The following is a 16853-nucleotide window of genomic DNA, read 5'->3' as shown; positions in this document are numbered from 1 at the left end:
CTTATTCCACATGAATTAATATGTGCAGTATGCATCTTTGTCCTACCTTGTCGCCTCGAGGTCCAGGAACTCCATGAATGCCATGTGGCCCTCGATCCCCCTACAAAAATAAATCTTGTATGTTATGCTTGTATCCATTCACACACATGCACAACATTATTATTATTTTTCTTTCTACTTTCTTTCTTTCTACTTTCTTAAAACCCACCTTCAGTCCATCTTTCCCCTGCTTCCCTTGCTCCCCCATGATGCCATCAAAGCCCTACAAGCATGAAGGCGGGTATATAAAACATCCCTCGGTTATTACCGCCGCTATAGCATCGTTAGCGAGCATGTCCTCACTCATCACGTTTATTTCACTCACACTGGCTCCAGGGAGTCCTGGTGGCCCTGTTGGTCCTCCAAGTCCCTCAAGTCCTGAAGGGCCTCGACGCCCCTTCAATCCTTGTTTACCTGGAGGTCCTGGAGGTCCCTGTACGCAAACACAACAAGACGTTGAACGTTGAGCTACTGATCAGTCAATACAATTATCCACAATCAACAGGAGCTATCCATCTTACCAGGTCTCCCTTGAACCCTGGATCACCCTTATCACCTAGCTTGGCTTTCGCCCCCTGGTAGAGAAAAGTGCACATTTAGCTCAGCGCTTAGGAACCAAAATGGCTGTTGGAGTATAACTTGATATGATTACAGTCATTACATATTTCCATACATTATAATTGAGATAAAATTGCTTTAAGTAATCTTACGGGATCACCTGAGGGTCCAGACTTTCCTGGATTCCCATTGGCTCCCTGATGTTAGAAAGAAAAAACATATACTCAAGCTTGAATATGACATCACTACAGCACATCTGAGTTCATATGTTCTGTAGGAATTCATTTGGCTTCTGCAGAAGGTTGAGGCGTGTTGTCTCACATTAAGTCCAGATGGTCCAGGTTCCCCTATGTCCCCTTCATCTCCTGGATTACCCTGGTGACACAGACCGCAGATAACAGAGTGACCCTAAAATGATGCCGGCTGAATTGTTTCTGGTTGTGTACTCACAGGGTCTCCTTTAGGACCCGGAGGTCCACCTGGTCCTGGTTTTCCCTGTGAGAAAAAGAAAATTGTTTTCTTTATTCATAATATTTTGTCTTGCACATTATTGGTGACATTAAAGGAAAATTGGAGTAATAGTCCTCTCTTTGTAAAGAAGGAACTTCTTTTTTCATCTACAACTTTAACCAACTGACAATAAACTCACTGATTGTCTCTGTTTCTGGTTCTGACTCTGATTCTACTGTAGAATGAAACGCTTCAAAGGGTTTTGTTGTACCTGGGGGCCACGGACACCGGGAAACCAAACTGCTCCATCAGGACCACGCTCTCCCTAAAGCAACACACACACACACACACACACACACACACACACACACACACACACACACACACACACACACACACACACACACACACACACACACACACACACACACACACACACACACACACACACGATATTTACAGGTTCGACATTTTTTTAAGGTGCCATTAGCTTCTAATTATTTCATCTCTGTGAGAAAGAGCACATCTGTAAGTGTCACCTGTGGTCCAGCTGCTCCTCTGGGGCCCAGTTCACCTTGATGACCCTGATGGCATTAAGTATTGTTTCAATGTCAATGTTTATTCGTTAATTTGGATTATAACTTGATCAACTAGTTGGTTTCTTACCGGAGGTCCTTTAACTCCGACGACACCTTTATCTCCTCTGGGGCCCATTTTTCCCTGATCAGAGGACAGATAATGAATGCATTTCATATCTCATTATATAACCCAACATCACTATTTTATCACTTTTATTAAGACTTTGCAGTAGTATTTTACTTACAAGTGGGCCTGGTGGTCCACCAAAGCCTTGAGATCCAATCTCTCCCTGAAAATAATCATTACAAAAAAGAATATCAGTGGTATCACAATTTTAAAGAAAACAGGGCGTGGAGTCTGATGATCAATATAGTTGTTGTTATTTATACAGATATAGATAATTGTCACCCAGTGAGCTGTATGACACTGACCAGAGGTCCTGATAATCCTAGAAAACCAGGAGGACCCCTAGATCCAGGCAGTCCCTGTAAACAAAGGGCAGTTACAATGTCACAATGTAGAAAGTCACAACAAAAAGCAGTTGTTTTCAGCAAAGTCAAAAAAATCTTGTGTATTTTTTAAATTGACTATAATGACGGGGCAACGAAAGGGGCTGTCATTAAATAGTAAAGTAATCCGTACTTACTATGTAGCCAGGGACACCAGCGATGCCTCTGACTCCTTTATTTCCCTGGTAACAACAGACAGCAAAATCTGAATTACATACACCAGCACTGTGAGTGTGTGTGTGTGTGTGTGTGTGTGTGTGTGTGTGTGTGTGTGTGTGTGTGTGTGTGTGTGTTTCTTTGGTGGAATCTAACCTTGTCCCCTTTTTGTCCTCTGTGTCCCTGCGGTCCAGCCTCGCCATGATAACCCTGAAGACGGAGAAATAGGGGTTTGACAAATAACCATAAACAAAATGCTCCAGTCTAAAGCTAAAGCGACAACTTCACAAAAGAATACCGACACTTCTGTAATACTCAGTGCTTACAACTTGACAAGTGAATTTGAGCCACTAAAATAGTGAGGCTGAATGCAACAATACTCAGACATTTTGACAGATAGACAGACACACATGTATATTTGGGTCTCCATAACTTCAGTCCCCATAACATTAGAAGTCCAAGCCACTCTTACCCACTCACCCAGCTCCCCTTTGCTGCCCTTCTCCCCTCTGTAGCCTTGGGGACCCTATAGGGGCAAGTACGGAGAAAAGGAAATGATTTACATGTAAAGCTGGACATGACGTATAACATTGATATCCTTACAGAACCATGAAAACGCACACATATTTTACATGTCTCTTAGCAGATTTACCTGTTCTCCAGGTAAGCCTGGAGAGCCCGGATCGGCGTCCTGTACTGGGGTGCCATCTTCCCCAGGTTGGCCCTGAGGGCCCGGCATACCTTGTGGTCCACGATTGCCCTGAAGTACACAACGCAACATGTAATGCAGTTCGCCTGGTCGCATGAGAACTTCTGTTGCGGAAAAACAGATCATCTGATAATATGTTTTCTTATTCGTATTACACATCAGTGATGAAGTAGTCAATTGAATTGTACTGTACTATAATGTACTGTTTTTATAATGTACTTGCTGTTGAAATCATATTATGTAGTAGTAGTGTTTGTGTGTTGGGATATTGAAGCGGACGCCATACTGAAAATGGATGTCCATGTTGTTCTACATTTCTAAAGTCAAGTCAATGCATTATCAATCAAAGACACCCTGTAGTTATGAGTTCAATGTGGAGTTTCGGTCACAAGGACTGCAGAGACTAGTAATGTACAGTGTGTGAAGCTTAGCATTGTCTTTCTAAATGTCTGGCACTTGAACAGGTGTAAATATAATACTCTGTATGAAAGTATTGGGTGATGAATTGAGTCATGAGAGGCGCAAAGCCTCGACTCTAATAAGATGCAAATAAAGTAGAGATACCCACGATTTTCCCTTGAACTCCTTTTCGTCCTTGTTTCCCGGTAATTCCAGGTGGCCCCTGGAAAACAAAATTAGCCACAGGAGTCCTTTAACAATCTCTCGATGTTTGGTATTGTCATTAATGCTAATTGCCTTTTCAATTAGTCAATAACACTTTTGTCTACTTACAATTGGTCCGTCATCTCCAAGAGGTCCAGGAGGCCCCGGAGGCCCCTTACGTTTCTAAAGATAAAAAACAAACCCGGTCACAACATATCGTCACGGTATACCAGTACATATGTATTTCTTTAACACTAGATTTTTATAACAAAAATTATACTTGTATATAAATCTTGTATTGGAAAAATACAGATTTTAGGTGCATTTCTTTTGAACAAACACCCACCGGCCATGAAGAAATCAGCTTTTTATAGATCTTCTTTTTCTGCAATGATATGACAAAGACAGGACTCTTTTTATCTTGTAAACCTCTTTCTCTTACAAATGATCCTCGACCCATATTTGCATTGAATATATACTAAACTTCAAAACAATAACCCAAACACGACAAGTGTCATTATCAGCAAAAACAATCTAAAACTAAATCGGCAAACTACTTATTTCACCAGATCCAAATTTAAACAAGTGTGTACCTTGAAGGCCTCCCACTCTTCCTCAGAGGTTTTAAATACAACAATGGCAGATATCCCAGGAGGACCGAGGGGGCCTCTATAGCCTGTCTGCCCGGTCCTGCCCATAACGCCTTGATAACCCTGAGAGGACAGAAAACAATGTCTCTTTGATGGGGAAAACACATGATGAGTCTGGATTACATCGTCTACATTTCGATCAACGTGGACAGAGATACAAATCTGGCTTTTTTTTAAATTCACAAATGATAATTCAGGGCTCCATTTTTGACCACTTGGGTGCAGAAGAAATCCACAAAAATCTGACAAAAACAGCCCTGAGATTAATTTCCTATTGAGCCCTGCAAATGTTGTGTCATTTAGCTTCAGTAGCCCTCAGGTTGATATATATATATATATATATATATATATATATATATATATATATATATATATATATATATATATATATATATATATATGTAAATAAATCTTTAATTTGCTCTGTCTTGCAGAAATAATTTCATATGGCACCAAAATGTGCTGTATCTGAGGTTTAATCAGGGGTGGAGGTGTTATTGATGATCTGACAAAGTGAGTAGGCCAATTTACATCAAACACAAGTGATGAACTGTCAGAAGTCATGCATATGAAAACAGGACCCATGGTTTTGTTTGGTTTAAGTAAAGTTAATTCAACAGTCTTATAAGGGCTCACACAGTTTAAAGTTATATTTGGTATTATATGGGGGAAATACAATCGTATGTGTATTAAATATATATATATATAGACTATCAACATTCATTGATTTTGTGAGAATTACAAGTTGCCCAAAAATGAAAAAGGAGATCATAGAATGGATGAATTAAAATGGGACATGCTTCTCTCAGGCAGAAGACGAGATGATATTTGCAACATGAGCATCTTAGCTGAGTCGCATTTCTTTCAAAACACCTGTAAGCTTGATATTCACTTATTTTGTATCTCTGGTTTGTTTGACCAACTCTTGAGAAAAATGTATTTTAGTTTGCTCGATAGACACTAGCTCTCTTCACCTGCCACTTCTTTCTTTACATTCTTCATGTTATTTATGGCAAACATTTCAACTGTTTATCCTTCACTTTTAGCGATGTATCATTACTTAAAAAAAACGCCAACTATGTCAATCATGAATCACTTCTTGCTATTTCAACTGTTTTAACCATTTAGCTTTACATGACCTTCAGCTAACTGCTTCAACTGCCCTGCTTGCTTGCTAGTTTTTGTTGTTGTTAGTTTGTGTTCAGGTGTTGTAGCGGACTCTATATCAGGATATATTTTTTATATTTTTAATACATATATTTTTTTCAAATTCTTTGAGGTACCCCACATTTCCCCCCCATGTAACACTACCCCAAAGCGACTGCAGAAATACCCCTGGGGTACAAGTAACTTCACAGTTTCAAGCTGCACACAAGTAAATCATACTTTGTCTCCTTTAGGCCCTGGTGGTCCTGATAGCCCAGGTGGACCCTGCAACCCCTGATAAAAGAGCGAGGAAGAACGGTTAGATCTGGATCATCATCCCTACCAAAAATAATGTCCTGTGACATATTAGGACTCATTGATAACAGCAGGGTCGGATAAAAAAACTAAGTTCAACTTCATCTGTGCGACAGAGGACAGTTAAACCACAGCAGAAGGTATCCCATGTTATCATGTCTGAATTGTAACTGATCAAATGTTTTTCTGTGATGATGTTTGTGAACTTCTGGTACGACAACACTGTATACAGTCTTTAGTCTGAAATTCCAGAAGGGTCACAGTACCACATTTTCCTCCCCTCTACCACACACACACACACACATACACTTGCATGTCTTTATAGGTGCTAGAATTGACACAGATACATGGTGCCATCTCAGACATCGAATCAGCTCCTCGCAAACTCAATTTCATACAAGGTCATGACAGAAAATGAGATGAGAATATCACACAAATGTGATTAAAATGTCCTATGTGGTTTGTTTATGCATTTATAACCTTATTAACGCTGCACTCAGTGTCACTGTGAATACATCTGACGTTTAAAGTATACCAAGACCTATACCGACAAAAATAACTTCAAATGTGGAATCCAGCTTTGATTATTGATTGTGAACATTTACGCAGGTACTGCTAAATGTAAACAATGTCTTACCCTTTGACTTCTGATCCCAGGTCTTAATCCTGCCCCCTGGCGTCTGGCTGTGTTTGTAGGCGGCTGATTGGCTGCTTTAACTGTCTGCTGTGGGGATTCAGTCTCTGATTTGACGAAGGACTGGGAGATCCGATCAGGAGTGGACTGATTATAATCCTCAGAAATGGCAGAGTCATGATCAAAACTTTCTTTTCCCTTCGCTGCATGCCTTTGCACTTCCTCCTCCTCTAAATCTATTTCGTCTGTCTCTGTCCCGCTCGCCTGCTCTCCACCTGGACGTTGCTGTGGTGATGTTTCTGTTCTGGGTGAAACATCCATTTCCTCTTTTTCTTTCATCTCACCGGCTGAAACATTACCCGTCTCAACCTCCGTGTTCCTGGCGCTTAGTGCTTCTCCGCTTTGGAGTGGGGAAGTTAAAACAGCCAGGTTTGAGTCTGGATCTTTCTGAGGTGCAGCAAAGTCCTCAGTTACATTTTCTTCTGTATGTCTTAAGAGTTTAGCTGGTGGATCTTCTGAAACTGGAGGTATGGTGACTAGTGGCGATGCCTCCTGTCTCCCCTCCCTTACTCCTCCTTCAGATGAAGGGTGCACGCTGGAAGGGATAAACCCTGATTCTGTGATGGGGCCTGAGATAAGAGTAGATCTAGTAGCAAACTGTGGCCCATTAGAGAAAGCAATCTCTGTACTTGCAGTGTCTGCATCTTCTGATGAGACACTTGTTGCTGTGGGGTTCTCGGGTTGAACGTTAAGGCTTGAAATGGTTGTTTCAGCACTTTCCGCGTTACTTGATCTGGAATCTTTCTTTGCTTCAACGATCACTTGATGGACTTGTCTCGGGTGCTCAGCAGTTTGAAGCGTGTGGCCTGAAGGAGTCCTGGTTATGATACTTCTTGTGCTCCACGGTTCTGCCGTTGTCTCGAATATGTCAGGGTGAGCCTTAGAAAACTGCTCATTTCCAGTCAGAGAGGGAGGCTGCGGTTCAGTATCTCCACCTTGATTTACCTCCTTACTCACATCTTTTGGTTTATCCTTTTCTCTGTTGGTTGAGTTTACAGTCTGAGTGTCTGTGTCAGCCGCCTGGGTTTTCACTACAGCTTTGGTGTGCACTACCTCTGGACCAGGATGTGACTTCAGAGGGGAAGTGCTGCTCACTGGATCCAGTTTTGGTGTCACCTCAGTGGGACCAGCCTGTGGCGTCATGTCTTGGGGGGCTTTGGGTGATACTCTGATCTCAGGCTGAATGGTCACCCCATCTAGAGCAGCAACCTCCTGGGGAAAAGTTTGCATAAGGGAACATATTACCCAACATGCACTGTGTGTGCTGAGCTCCTTTTAAAACAACAGAGATATGAGAGCAGACATTTTTTTTTCAATTCTGGACTGTTTTGTAATTGCCTCCTCAGGCATCCCCAGCCCTATCATTAAATAGCTCTCAAGCTATTTAGTGATTTGTCCAATCTAGGACTTTATTAAATTAATAAATACCAGCAATTAAGTAATAACAAGAATTAATCCCCAAGGTATGCAGTCAAACAAACACACAGGAAGACCATGCTTCTTAAAGCAGAAATTACAGTTCAGCATTGTTGCTCTCTTTGGCGACTGTTCAGAAATAACAAATTACAAATTACATTTTAATGATGTTAAACCTCTCTGAGACAAACACTACCGTAGTGGCCTCTACAGACAGACAGGACTAGTGGATGAATACTTTGAAGGACTATAGATAGATCGATAGATAGATCGACTTTATTTCAGACTCGGGGTCCATACAGACGGATACATAAAAAGACAGACACAAACAATAAAAGTACAAAGGCCTAGCAATGCCTTACAAAGAGACAGCTGTACCAATGTCCCCACAGCTGGGACTGGTAGCGTGTGGTGCTAAACCTTATGTTGGTTAAAACAAGTATGATCCCATTTTCAGAGTCATTCAGTCGACAGATGAATTTGTACATGAGATTTCTTAAAACTGTTTGGAAAGTGTTGACTCGTGCAGCCACAAACATTTCACTGGCACGACTCCATCTCGGTCTCTTTAAAAGTATTCTCATGGCGTCATTGTACGCTACTTGAAGTCTCTGTAAACTCTTTTTTTTGTAGTTTGACCACAAGTGTGCAGTGTAGAGTGGAGTACAATATGCTCTGAACAGAGACATCTTCACTCCATCTGTACACAGACCAAACTTGCATATTCTTCCTAATAAGACCTGTTCTAACGAGACTGTGTGGGCCTGTACACACTAAGCTTCATTGTTATTTCCCTGAACTGCCGATTAGTTTTGTTGCTTGAAGTTTAGCGAGCTCACATCTAACTTTAACCTGTTCAGGCGCCCGTTTCACAAAGAGAGACTTTGACTGTGGCTTAGATCAAACTTAAAGTCAGACTTCAGATAGACATCTAAATTCATTGGTTGCACACAACTGTCTAGTTCTTGGAGGACTAATTTGCCCTGCATTCTGGATAAATTAAGAATTTCTATCATACTATAAAACATGGCAGAAAATGTTTTAACAGCAAAGACTGTAACAACACAAAAAGCTAGCCTAAACTCTCAATACAGTGCTAACCGTGTTAGCCTTTCTAACATTTAAGGCTTAAAATAAGTAAGCCTTTATACTATTCTAAGAGTCAAAATAAGACCGGACTAACACGAAAGATTGTTCTAAAATATATCTGTGATCATCAGCCATTATAAATAAAATCAGCTGTGTTGGAGTGCCAGGCCTTTATAATGAGTCAGGTTTAGTGATAAAATACTGCACATAAAAAGCAACAAAAGCAATCTATTTCTAATACGATAATCTTTATTTGTTGTTTGATGGAGCACTGTGCCTGTCTGTTAAGTTTGTAATATCAGGAAAATAGAGCAACAAAGCAGATGTTATCAGGACGTAAACCTTGCGAGCAAAGTCCTGCAGTGTTTGGTAGCTGACAGTAGTGTGCTGCTTACCTGTGTGTCTGTCAGAGCTGAGCAGGTGCTGCTGTGGTCTCGACAGTGCTGCCCTGCTGCTGTTGGATCTCCCAAGACAAAGATCATCTGCTGGATGGTGCCCTGAACACACCACAGACACACAGGAATCAGTAGGTGACCATTGTGGCCCCTGTACTTCACAATGCCATGCCATAAAGTTATATGTTGGTATTATTTTCGTTTTTCACTGAATATCACCAACTTCCATCCTGATCATCAATATTCATTCACAGTCAGGGAGATGTCAATGATTACCAACAACATTAATTTTGATGAATTTAATTGTTTTCTGTCGTGTCAAATTTATTTTAAAAACTCCCACTTTTACCTTAGAGGATAAAAATGTCCTCGTCCTAAAACCGCTGTATAAATACTACATATTTGTATTATTTTCCATTTTCATTGAGTTCGTTTTTTTAAACAAAAGTCCTGATCATAACTACCAAATATCCATTCATTTTCAGAATTTGAACCCATCAAAGGAGAAAAAACACTGTCTGGGATATATAAATCATGAGCAGCAACATCAGAGAAAATGGCTCAAACTGGTGGAAAATAATAAAAGCTTCAATTTTAATACCAAGTGTCTGTATTTTGGCTCCATCATTTATTATAGATTTATTTTAGGAGCTGATGTTGAACAAAATGTTTTAAAAAACTCACACCCAACCAAAATATATGACATTAACACAGCAAAAATGATCTACAAATGTAAAATTTAAAACCCCCAAATATCCCTAATGAGGCAGAGTTTCATTCCAGACTCTGGCTTCAGTGAAACACATTTTATTTTATAGCACTCAGCACGTATTGCTGTCTCTACAGTGTCTTTTTCTATGTTACCACTAGCATGGCTTTGAAGGCTGCATATCATCTCAACACTGTTAAACGGCACGTTTAGAACTCTACAGCTGTAGTGTAGCACATACAAAATGTAGACATTAAGATTTGAAGTACCCTAAATTGGAGCTTGAAGAATGACTTAGGGATTTTTTTGGAGAGAAACAATAATATAATCACAGTTGGAATCCTCCATACATTTTCCCATGGCCTCCAATCCCAATGGTCCACTGAATGGTTTTAGCCCTTTTCATTCAGTGGAGAGAAAAATGAGCAATGGAGAGAAGAAATGTAGACAATTCTGGCTCGATTATAAATCCATTTTTTAAAATTCACTCATTGTTGCTGTATGAGAGGAATATTTACTGACGAATTAACGATTTAATTCATTAATTTAGCTCGTAACTATATTCTGAAAAAAATATTTAATGTTTAGGCTTGAATTGAAATAAGTACAAATGCATAATTTAAGTGAACTATTCAGTCAGTCAGAACAATAAGCACAGCAGTCAACATGTAGCACTGAGTATAGGTACTATTATACTGATTTGTAACTACATGCGTCACTCCTTTTGAGTTTTTGAGGTTAAATTCATCTTTCTACAATTTCCCACAGTGACAAAGACGTGGACATTTTCTGCACAGCATTTTACGAGATTTACCCGTTGATGTGAAAATCTTCTCCTGCCTTTCATCCTCTCTCATGCACACGTAAGAAGCCCCCAATCCTGACTCGGAAATATGTGAGCTAACGGTGAAACACCATGTAACTCACTCAGGAAACTGGTGCGTGGTCATTAGCAATGCCAACATTTACAGGAAAACACTTAAATCTCATTCAATGCAACAGAAAAGCCAGTTGAAGATAAGATGGTCAAGTGTGATTTCAAAGCCTATAAAATGGCAGAGAAAACCAAAACGAAAAGATAACAATTCCAATACATCTTGATCGAATCAAATGATCTGAAATAACGTTTTTTTAAGAAATGAAGCAAGTTTTTCAAAGCCCTTTGCTTTCATAATTCATGAAGAGATTAAACAATCAAAACAAACGGTTCATCTTTAGGTTTCTAAAGTTCACCCCAACATTTTGACAGAGATTAATGATACAGACAATCAGACTTACGCAGCTCAGTAGCAGTAGCATCACCGCGGCACTCTGCATGGCTTCTGATTAAGGTAACTTCTGGACTCCTCTGACAGCAGCTGCTTTACACACTTAAGTTCAGGGGCTTGAAAAAACACACACTCTCCCCGGAGGACTGGCCGCCCGCACGTTTAGAGCGCAGAGAAATGATGAACCCAACAGACCAAGCCCCACACTATGTCTCCTGCTGCCTGTGGCAACGCAGCGCCAGACAGGTTGGTGTCCACCACTTAACACTCAGCAAGTTAGAAGAGAGTGTGAACAACAACAGACACTTAGGTGTGTTGTCTACTGGGGCTGTTGCTGTACAGGTGTTTGTGGTCAGGGCAGATCGATGGTGAAGGTGAGACTTCATAGAAAACACAGCTGTCACTGATGTGGGCTTGGGGCTTGGGATGAGGGACAAGCTTCCTGTCCTTATCAGCCTCCTTTCACTCTAGTTTTATTCCCACTCCAACTTCAGCATGTAAGACCTACATTATAGATTTGTATTTGCATTTGCTGTAAGACAAGAACCATCTAAAAGGTTTGCTGTGTTTCCACTTGTCCATAAATGCACAGAGAACATCAATATATCGTTCATATAGAGATTTTAATTATTTTAATTGAATACACCCTATACTTGAAACAAATGAACCAACTGATGATTGTTTTGCTTAATTTGCCACTGCAAAAGTTTACTTTGAGCCATCCACCCTTTTTTATTGGGAGGGGAGGACTGTGGTCCAGGTGAGGAATGTGACATTGAGATCAGAAGAGCGAGGACGGCTGTGTCGGGTGAAGTCGGGTCTTACGGTAAAGGGTGTGTGGTGAGGACGCGAAGCTCCTCCCAGCAGCGTCAGGCCGAAAGTGTCGACCTGCGGTTCCAGGCCAAGGTGCCCGGGGACGCTCTCCTGGAGACAGCAGTCCAGATACAACTCTAGCCTGGACAGAGAGACGGACAGGGAGAGGCTGTGCCACAGTCCATCCCACAGAGGAGCAGCAGGAAACCTGTGAGACAGACCTGTGAGAATCTTACAGCAAACATGACCAGTGATTTAGTGTTTCAGCTACTGAAACAGAACAGAGTATCTACAGCGTAACACCAGGCGAAAAAGCAGCGTGCTACTGTCCTGACACCCAGCCTGCACAAATATGGGAATATTAAAACCCGACAACAACTAAAACTTCAGAATCATTTATGCTGATAATCACATTCACAAAGTAACTTTGAAGATAGATGAAGATCCATGGAATGAGTTGGAGTAAGTTAGGTTGAAATCAGTATGCATTATTCCATCTTTAAAAAAAATCCAAATATGCAGACTTGGTCTATAAACCAGTTTTAGTGCGAATGTTTTGTGTGATCTGCAAAGGTTATGAATGTTCACCCTGAATAGATTCAAAGATAAATGTTTTTCACACATTAAATGGCGGATATTTGTTTGTGGATCATTAGGTCTTCGTCTGTGGTCGTGTGAGTGTTTATGTGCGCGTGTGTTTTCTCACTCATAGTGTTGTTCCCAGGCACTGACGACAGTGAAGAGTCTTGGCCCCACCTTGAGCTGAAGAAGCTCCTCCCCTTCCTGCCCTAAAATAACCAACAGCAGCGTCTCCTCTGACCAGCGTTGACCCAGACGCAGACGCATCAGCACACTCAGCTCCTCTGGAAAACTGTCATGTAAATGTCAGCACATTCACAAATAAATGTACACATACAGAAGACTCGCCCACACACGCGCTCACATGCACATTTTTCCTTGCTCTTTCACTGGACATGGACAGTTGTGAGATATACAGGACAGTGTAGATTTTACATCCACAGATGTCTAAAGAGAGCTGTGAGAGATGCTCACAGAGAGCCGCTTCACATGTGAATGTAAACTGTATCACAAAGCTGACAGATTCAGGCGGCATCAGCACAGCGTCATGGAAAGAAAAGCCATCCTTTGACAAACAGGTCTGCCTTGTCAGCTCTGTGGAAATTAAAAATCCTTTGACGCAAACCATTTAGATTTACTGTACAACAAAGTAGATATATTCTTAAAATGTTGTTTGATTTTGAACACATTACATTGATTTGTATTTCATTTTTATTTGACCTTTATTTAACCAGATAAGTCAACTGAGAACCAGTTCTCATTCACAATGAAGCCGTTACAAACAAATAAAACAAAGAAACATCTCAATCAATCTCAAACGAAAAATGACAACATCATAATATGTACAACATGTAAAAAAACAAACAGTTGCAGGGATCAGAGATTATCGTTTGCAATGTTATTGAAGGAGGGTAACGGAATGAGGGGGTGGAGTTTTAGCTTTTTTTTCCATCTTATTCCAGTGAATTTGAATCTCGCCTATATTATGGGCAATGTGCAATAAATAACTATGTTGACATGTTCTTTATTAGAAAACAATAAAGGCGTATTGCTGCCAAGACTGGTGAGATAAGATTGGTAGTATGCAAGTAAGTAAGTATTAGTATAGTGTAGCAGATGAGTATAGTTTGGGTCAGTGTGAAGTGGAGTGGGTCTAAGATGACACAACTTCCCGTTGTCCTGTTGACTCAATGAAATCAAACCCTATTTACTCACTCAAAAGGTCACCTGAGAAGTAATGCAGTAGCTTTTTACATTAGCTCTTGTGTCGAGCCTAGTCAGTCATACGTACAGAGGGCCGAATACTGTAGCTGTCGGTAGGGACAGTGTGGAATATTGTCCGATCTGATATGCTGGACATCCGCGGTCATCTTCCGTTGTTGACACATTGTAGTGAGTGGCTGACTGCATGTCCAACAGCTGTAACAGATCCACTTCTGCAAACACAAGACGCAAGATAGATTATTAATGACACTAACTGGCATCATTTCTAACAAGATTCACACTGAAAGAATTCTGTAAATTGATGTATTTGACTAAAGTGGATCGGTAATGCTCTCAATATCAGGCAACAACTTGGTCTTTTGAGGCACAGTTTCTTGTCAGAGTTGCCCAAAATGTTCCTCTGTGTATCACTCCAGTAGAAATATCGAATTCACACACAAAAAACAATCGACAATCAACATTTGCCCCCTCACACACAGCCATCAGAAATTTACCTCATCCCAACTTTGCCTACCTTTCACACCTGCAAGTGTCACATTTCCTCCGTCCCTCCCATGAGCCTTTGCTGTGGCATGAAGATAACACTGCTGAGGTGCGCTGACTTCCCCAAACAGACCATCTGCATGTTTCACTACCAACAAATAAGCTTGAAACCAGAGCACGGAGAGCAAAGATGAGCCCGGCATCATGTCCTCAGCAGACTGCAGAGAAAGAAGTGGTGCTGGAAGAACACGGACCAGAGGGCCGGGCCTAACTGGCATCTCTGTCACTCGGCTCGTGTTCTGATCTGTCAACAGAAAACCAGATATCTCACCTACCTCACCTCTGCTCTGCTTCCAGGACACTCACACTTTTGCACCGGGTTATTTTGGGAATATGTGGGCATACACGCAGAAACACACAAAATAAAAAGTTCCCGGAGGAGTCAGTGGGAGTTCAGTGAAAACCATAAAATATCATAGTTTCATAAGATTCTGTCTGATTCCGTCTGTATTTAACTCAATACCATGCTTCGATGTGACGGAGGACTCCTGTGCTGGCTTTAGTCCGACCCAGATTGATCATCTTGTCGACAGTGCTACAAGCTCACTGAGAAGGACACTAGACTCTATTGCTCCTTTAAAAAAGAAGTTGGTAAAACAAAGGAGATTCGCTCCATGGTATAACCCTGAAACCCGCAAATTAAAGCAAACATCGCGAAAACTTGAAAGAACATGGCGTTCCACTAACTTGGAAGAATCTCGGTTACTCTGGCGAGACAGTCTTAAGACATATAAGAAGGCCCTCCGTAATGCCGGAGCAGCTTATTACTCATCGTTAATAGAGAAAAATAAGAACAACCCCAGGTTCCTCTTCAGCACTGTAGCCAGGCTGACAGAGAGTCACAGCTCTGTTGTGCCGAGTATCCCTATAGACCTCAGTAGCAATGACTTCATGAACTTCTTTAATGATAAGATTATAATTATTAGAGAGAACATTAATAATCTCCTGCCCTCGACCGATCTTTCCACAAATAGAGTAACCTCAGAAACAGCTGTAAACCCTGATATATGTTTAGATGGCTTTACTCCCATTGACCTTGACAAACTGACTTCAAGAATTTTTACGTCTAAACCGTCCACCTGTCTCTTAGACCCTATACCGACTAGGCTGCTTAAAGAAGTGCTACCATTAATTAGCACAACTTTATTAGATATCATCAACCTGTCTTTAGTAACAGGTCATGTACCACAGTCCTTTAAAGTAGCTGTGATTAAACCTCTTCTTAAGAAGCCCACTCTGGATCCAGAGGTGTTGGCCAACTATAGACCGATCTCGAACCTTCCCTTCCTCTCTAAGATCCTTGAGAAAGCAGTTGCAAATCAGTTGTGTGACTTTCTGTGTAACAATAGTTTATTTGAGGATTTTCAGTCAGGATTTAGAACGCATCATAGCACAGAGACAGCTCTGGTAAAAATAACTAATGACCTTCTAATCGCATCAGACAAAGGACTCGTCTCTGTTCTTGTCCTGTTGGACCTTAGTGCTGCGTTCGACACTATAGACCACTGCATCCTGTTGCAGAGGCTGGAACATTATATTGGCATCAAAGGAACCGCACTGAACTGGTTTGGATCCTATTTATCGGATCGATCTCAGTTTGTTTATGTAAATGATGAAGCCTCGATGAGGACCAACGTCAGTTATGGAGTTCCACAAGGTTCTGTGCTTGGACCAATCTTGTTCACCTTATATATGCTTCCTTTAGGCAATATTATCAGAAAACACTCTATAACCTTTCATTGTTATGCAGATGATACTCAATTATATATATCGATCAAACCAGACGAAACCAACCAGCTCGCTAAACTGCAAGCGTGTCTTAAGGACATAAAAACCTGGATGACCTGCAACTTCCTGATGTTAAACTCAGACAAAGCTGAAGTTATTCTACTCGGCCCAGAACACCTCCGAAATCAGTTATCTAATGATATAGTTTCTCTAGATGGCATTGCGCTGGCATCCAGCAGCACCGTCAAGAATCTTGAAGTTACCTTTGATCAGGATTTGTCTTTCAACTCTCAGATAAAACTTATTTCTAGGACTGCCTTTTTTCACCTACGTAATATTTCAAAAATCAGGCACATCCTATCTCAAAGCGATGCAGAGAAATTAGTTCATGCATTTGTTACCTCTAGATTAGATTATTGCAATTCCTTATTTTCAGGCTGCTCTAATAAATCTCTTAAATCTCCCCAGCTGATCCAGAATGCTGCAGCTCGTGTACTAACAAGAACTAAGAGGAGAGATCATATTACTCCTGTATTAGCTTCTCTGCACTGGCTCCCTGTGAAATCTAGAATAGAATTTAAAATCCTTTTACTTGCCTACAAAGCCCGAACTGGTCAGGCTCCATCATATCTTAAAGAGCTTATAGTACCATACTGCCCTACTAGAACGCTGCGATCCAGT

The sequence above is a fragment of the Melanostigma gelatinosum genome, assembly GCF_949748355.1.
Source record: "Melanostigma gelatinosum genome assembly, chromosome: 4".
NCBI classification, from domain to species: domain Eukaryota; kingdom Metazoa; phylum Chordata; class Actinopteri; order Perciformes; family Zoarcidae; genus Melanostigma; species Melanostigma gelatinosum.
The sequence above is the reverse complement of the archived record's forward strand: the minus strand, read 5'-3'. Positions refer to the sequence as shown.